This window comes from Diorhabda carinulata, chromosome Y (assembly GCF_026250575.1).
Source record: "Diorhabda carinulata isolate Delta chromosome Y, icDioCari1.1, whole genome shotgun sequence".
Classification (NCBI taxonomy): Eukaryota; Metazoa; Arthropoda; class Insecta; order Coleoptera; family Chrysomelidae; genus Diorhabda; species Diorhabda carinulata.
The window spans coordinates 988,985-996,393 of record NC_079473.1 but is presented as its reverse complement, the minus strand read 5'-3'; positions in this window follow the sequence as shown (position 1 = coordinate 996,393).

Sequence of the window (7,409 nt, the reverse complement as noted above, 5' to 3'; positions counted from 1 at the left end):
TTTAGCTCAATTTTATTAGGATACATAAATGATAGTTATACGTTAGCTCAACTTTCTGGGGATACACAAATGATAGTTTTACTTTAGCCCAACTTTATTGGGATACATAAATGATGGTTATACTTTATCCCAACTTTATTGGGATACATAAATGATAGTTATACGTTATCCCAACCGGGTTTAAATCACAGTCCCACCAAGTTTAGGACACTTGGTCCAAGTCTGGGCCTATACTGGACACATAGTAAAATCCCATATGGGGAACAATAAGATGTTTTTATTATGGAGCTCTTCGAGGAAGTCTTGAGACAGTACAAAAGCTCAACTGTCCTCATTATCAAAAATAAAGATTAATAACGTCATAAGCTCGAATTCAGTATCAAAACGGAACGTTTTGAACAACGCGGGGTGATTTAATTATTGAGTTAACCTCAAATCAAAAGTTCGTAGGTTTGAATAATTAATTTTTGAAATTTGAAAAATCGTTTTTGTTCAAGAAACGTCAATTATTTAATTCTTTTTTTTTGATTGGGTAATTTAAAAATGGTAATGACTGCGCGTCGTCGTTTTATAACCCAACGGCTTTTGGGGTGCTATTACGTTTAAACAAATACCAGTTTAAGACTTAAAATTTAATTAATTTAAATCTTCATCCGATGAATTATCTTCAAATTGCCTCTACTAACTCTGTGTAAGACCGTTTCTTAAAAAACTTAGTGGATCACCCCTAGATGGAGTGCATGTAAGTGAGCCATCTTTGATTTGTGGAGGGGGGGCTGTGCAAGAGTGATCCTTGCCACACATAGAGAGAGTGGAGTTCTAATGTGCAATAGTGGGTTATTATGTTATAAACCGACAGTAAGTAACTTTTTCATATCAATCTTTAGTACAAAACTGAACTATTATGATAATGGCTCTATTTTGAATGGTAAATTAACTTATTTCCCTCTAGATTATCCTCTTCAAGGAAGAGCCAACTTGAGATAGCCCTCTTTAGCTCTTAAATTTCCAGAAATTATTGGAGACAACCTGAGATAGCCCTCTTTAACACTGAAATTTTTAGTAATATTGTTCTTGGTAAGTGATCTATTATGGAGATATCTGGAAGAAGTTACGAATCATTTGGAGTGCGGCAAAATCCTGATGGCTCCAAAGAAAAATTCGTCAAGTTGAGGGAAGCCAGGAAGGTACAGCCACCGTGCAATGAAACTAAATGTCGCTTTCATTGTGCAACTGAATGAAAAATGAAGAATTTTCCTGAAAAGTCCTGTATGCATATGACAGTTGAGTGTAAATTTAGCTTAGCGAATACATTGTAATGCCACTTAATGGTTTATTGTACACCATGTCAAAGGTATTTAGAGTTGTTGAATATTCAAGAAACATTTTTGTTTGAATTGGGTGAGGTAATGCAGTTTCCACCGAGACATATCCACACACTTATGTTTTATTTTTTTAGCACCTCAACAACCAGTTGAAAGTATGTTGTTATCATATCATTCTAATAGAAGCAAAAACGTTGAGAGAACGAAAAGGGAACATTATTCTTCTCAAAAAAAGACCTAAACATCAAAATGTAGGGTTACAGCTGTTGTATGGAAGGTATCTAATTAATATTAATTATATGTATAAAGAATTTTGAGGGGACCGTATTTCTCAATGTTTTCCACATTTGTTCTTAGCTTTTCAACTCTGTGTCTCCCTTTACTGTTATGAGATATGTAGAATAATTGTAGATAAGTATAATTTTGAATATGTCTCTTTCTGTTACTCCTTTTAATTTTGTTAGTACATGTCTTCTTTTTCCCTCGATGTATTTTTTACAGATTATCTTCTAATGCAGAAAATCACAATTCATTATTTTCATTACTAAAGTGGAGTTTATCACGACACTCTATCATAATCCTTTTTTTTTCGTGTTTAAAACTCATCGGATTGATTCCTTAACTTAACATATCGCTTGTCCAGTTCAAGACTGGTCTAACTCAAAATAAAGCGATTTTCAGTTTTTTGCATGAATTATCTTCAAATTGCCTCTACTAACTCTGTGTAAGACCGTTTCTTAAAAAACTTAGTGGATCACCCTTAGATGAAGTGCATGTAAGTGGGCCATCTTTGATTTGTGGAGGGGGGGCAGTGCAAGAGTGAATCATTTCAGTTTTGATCCTTGCCACACTTAGAGAGAGTGGAGTTCTATTGTGCAATAGTGGGTTATTATGTGATAAACCGACAGTAAGTAACTTTTTCATATCAATCTTTAGTACAAAACTGAACTATTATGATAATGGCTCTATTTTGAATGGTAAATTAACTTATTTCCCTCTAGATTATCCTCTTCAAGGAAGAGCCAACTTTAGATAGCCCTCTTTAGCTCTTAAATTTCCAGAAATTATTGGAGACAACCTGAGATAGCCCTCTTTAACACTGAAATTTTTAGTAATATTGTTCTTGGTAAGTGATCTATTATGGAGATATCTGGAAGAAGTTACGAATCATTGGGAGTGCGGAAAAATCCTGATGGCTCCAAAGAAAAATTCGTCAAGTTGAGGGAAGCCAGGAAGGTACATCCACCGTGCAATGAAACTAAATGTCGCTTTCATTGTGCAGCCAACATAAGCGAGGAAACGCGCATAGAAATTTTTACTAAATACTGGAACCTCTCGAATATCCATTTGCAAAGAGCGTTCTTAAACAGTTGTCTTTCTGAAGTCAACCCCCGATACCGTTACGGCCGATTAGATAAAACACCAAGAGCCCTTAACAAAGTATTTTATTTTACTATTGATAAGAAAAAAATACGTGTATGCAAGATCTTCTTCTTGGCCACTCTCAATATCAGTGCTCGAGCTCTCAACACTGCGATAAGAAAAGAAAAATCCAACATTGGTGGTATTTCTGAATCAGACCAAAGAGGAAAACACCATAAGCAACCCACTCTTCCACCTGAGATGAAGGAAGGTGTACAAAATCACATCAACTCCATACCTCGGCTCGAAAGCCACTACTGCCGATCGAATAGTAAAAAGGAGTACATTGAAGGAGGAAATTCTATTGCAGATCTGCATCGTGATTATGTCGAGGTCCAGAAAGAGGCAAGCCAGCCATTCGTTAAGTATTCAATGTACGTCTTCATATTCAACACCGAGTTCAACATTGCTTTCCACCGCCCTAAAAAAGATCAGTGTAATTTTTGTTTTTGGCTACCTGAACGCCTCTGAATCTGAGAAAGCACAGCTCGAAAATAATTACCAAGAGCATTTGAGAGAAAAGTAGATGGCTCGATTAGAAAAGGATACAGATAAAGGATTAGATAAAATTGTGACCGTTTTTGATCTACAAACTTCCCTGCCTTGCCCTCAAGGAGAATCATCAGCCTTTTATTACGTGTCCAAAATAAACGTGTATAACTTCACTATGTATGAGCTAAAGTCCAAGAAGACATATTGTTACATGTGGCATGAAGGCCAAGCAAAACGGGGTGCCAACGAAATTGGCAGTTGCATCTGGTTATACCTCGAAAACCTAAACAGAACTGTCAATACCCCAGTTGATGTCATTTTTTACAGTGATAACTGCGGAGGTCAGCAAAAAAACCGGTTTATTTTTGCCCTGTTCATGTTTGCCACTTGGGAGCTTAAAAATATCAGATCTATAGCGCACAAATTCCTAGTAACTGGACACACTCAAAACGAGGGCGACAACGTTCACTCTGTTATAGAACGGGCTATAAAGAAATATAGAAAAGCCTCACCTATCTACGTCCCAGAAAATTATATTTCTATCATCTCACAAGCAAAGAAGACACCTCCAGCAAAGCTGACAGCTGACTTGACAATAAAGGACGCTTTGTTCAATGAAGACGGTGTTAAGGTACCAATCGCTGATATCTGTGTGATTGAGACCCACAAAGATGAGCTTGGATTTTTTCGATATAAAACATCATTCTCTCAGCAAGATTTCAAATCTATCAACATAGCAAACCAGAACAAGAAACGTCGAAGCAGTTCATCTGCTTCTTGCAGTTTCAGTTTCACTCCAACTGTAACACTCTCCAAGGCCTATACAAGAAAGTCGAGCATCACTAATAAAAAAAAAGAAGCATTACTTTCTCTTTTCCAGAAAAAAACCACTGGTGTAGCTGTCATGCTTCTGTGTTACAAAGAGTTTTACAAAAATTTATAAAAGGTGCAAACTAATCGCTTCCTTGGTTTTCCTACAATTTTTGTTATTTTATACTGTTATTATTATTTTCATTTTTTTCCAAAGCAATTGTATTGTTGATTTCCTACAACAGGAAACGAATTAGCCCAGTATTTTTTTCTCTCTTTTTTTAAGTATCTAGTTGAAAAAGTATTTACATGCATTTTTTTCCAAGTAATTGTATTGTTGAGTTCCTTCAGTAGGAAACGAATTGGCACAGTATTTTTTTTCTCTTTTTGTAGTATCTAGATATAAAGTTTTACATGCATTTATTGTACAAAGTCATATTTTGTAATAAGCTGTGATTATCTTAAAATAATGAAAATGTTTTTTTTGTCTACAATTTGTGATAAGAGTGCCTACCTAGTCTGAAGAAAGACGTAGTTACCACTGAGAATGAAGACTCATGACTTTTTTTCACTAAAAATGTCTCACTAGTCTCAAGGATTTTTGAATTCATGAAGATATTTATTATGTTTTACACTTTTGTTCTTATTTTTGTACTTGTTTCATAAAAAATAAACAGCTTTTGAATGATTAATAACTGGAGTTATCCATAAAAACCTGAAATATTTCGGTGCAAGATAGGATCATCTTGGAGTTTTGCTCATAATTACTCATAAAAAAAAATAGTATAGAGAGAGGGGAAAACCTCTGTAAATCTATAGAGGAGTACATTTATTGTGATGATTCGTGCAAAATTTAAAAAATTCGGATAATGCAATCATCGGATATCAATTGAAGAGAAAAGCATAAACTTTAATCAGCTCTCCTGAGAAATCGCTTTTTTTGAAATAAACCAGTCTTGAACTGGACAAGCGATATGATAGTTGGAAAATGCAGTTTTGTGGTCACGTATATTTCTCACACAGCTACCTGGGAAATCGCGCGCGGAGTTGTGCATACAAAAACTAATAGTTTCCCTCGTTATTACATTTATAATAATTTAAAATCCCTTACGGCTCAAAGTCCCGCAGATTTTTCTACAAATAGAGTTTATTGTACCAAACATCCGTACGAAAAATATTTTCGTAGTCTTATAATGTAATTTTGAGCAAAAATCTATCATGTACCCCCACGAGTTTTTTTCAAGTTTTGGAAAATTCGAAATAGGTTATAAGTCACCAAATTTAACTGCTGCGAATTTTTTTTTGAGGGGCTGTTTAAAGTCAAATTTTATGTTACATTTATGTTAGAAACAATGAAAGAAAAGAATGAAAATAAAAGTTGGATGATCGAGAATAATGATCTAAAGATATTAGATGATGTGAAGATTGATTTGGAAAGAAAAGAGGTGAGAAACTAGAGGTTAATAACTATGGTTAGGTACAAATGGAAAGTATCGGTAAATAAGAGTAAGTTTGAGGATGAACTTACCTTGAAAAAGGCTGGAAAAGAAACTCCCGGAGTTGGTAGTAAATACGAATAATCGTAATAGTTTAAGAAATTGTATAATAATGATTCTGAATATCTACATTTTGTGCTTCAATTAACAAAACTCTTTCGCTATTATTAGTTTTATCCTTAACATTGTCTTTTTTATAAGAAAACTCATTATCTTGAGGGAACTTCTGAATAGAAGAGAGCAAATTTAATGCATAAATTTGCCGTATTTGCACAATGCAAATGTAAGAAAAGGGGCATTATCAGGTCCATTATATTAACATACGCGGTTCCAGGTAATTGGAAGACAAAAAAAAACAAATTTGAATCGAAATCCACACATAAACGTCGAATCTATCTTCAATATTATAATTACATTAAAATCCTCGATCATTTCCTTCAACAACTTCCTGTTTTTCGTTTTTTTCCCGCTAGTTTATAAGTCCTACTTTCCTAAAGTCCTAGAACTGCAGTTTCAGTTTCTCTGATTACATCACATCGTACTGTATATTGAATAGGGACACAGAAATACGCATTTGAAACTGTAGATGAAAAAATCAAGATCAAATGGTTCGAAAAGTATTTGTCAATGTTTGCAAACATAAATCTAAACCTAGACGTCTGAATAGGATTCATGGAATGTTATTTGTGGTCAGTCCTTCTGTAGAAAAAGAAATTTTCACCTGGATAGCTCAAACGATCAAACAATTTGAGACACGGCTCTATAGACGCATCTTGAAGACACCTTGGACTGACTGAATCACCAACGACGAAGTACTAAGACGCATTAGTCGCAACAAAAAGCTGTTGACAATTATTAAGATTGCGTACGCCGTGGAAACAACCGTCATACATAAAAAAGAAGAAGAAGAGATTGCAAAAAAATAAAGAAACAGAGGAAGAACTGGGAGGAGAAAATGTGAGGTATAGAAAAGACTAAATTTGGCGAGACACATAATGAGAATTTGTAAGAAGAATAATAGATACCTCTATGGTCTATGAGCAAGAAACAAAGACAGATGAGGAAATACCTGTAGAAATCGAATTGAAGGAGAAGATAGGACCAAAAAAAACTGTAGCAAAAACCTCAAGGGGAGTAAACCATCCCAATAAAAAGATAGAAAAATTTTGTTTCTTTTATAGACAAGGAGTTTGTGGACGTTGTTAGGATTTGACGAGACTAACATTTCCGTTACTTATTTTTCGATGACATTTTTATCTCCAAGTAGTAATAGTTTTAGAAAACTTCGTTAAAGAAATTTTACGTAATCTAATTGATCATCTTGTATCGTAAAAAACAACCAAAAAAAAACACATACAAACATTGTTAAACTACTAATTCATCTATTCCGACGTAGAAAAGTTATGGCAAAGCACAAAATACGGAAAAATATAAAGATAATACCTCCGTGAGCCCTTAAGGGAATATATATAAATACGTCGAGATTATGCAGCTCTCTCTACCATCCGTTGTGCTTTTCGTCTCTAATAAACATGGAGATTATTTCGAATGAGTTTAACGTTTTATGGGACATAATAACCTAGAATGATGGCAAAAAGGAAAAGGATAAAAAACGGCAGACGGTCGTTGTTAAATATAGAAAAGCAGTTGTAGACTCGAGCTCGGTATTTCTGACCGGAATGGAGATATATTACGAGACCTTAGTTTATTCTACAGAATTAAGCTTCCAAGTGGTTTTTACTGGTCGCACAATAAAATAAGAAAATTGTAAAATAATTCAATCTACGAGTTTAATTTTTAACCTCCGATTCTCCAAATATCTATGAGAACTTTTGTAAGAAACCTCGTATTATAATCAAGTTTG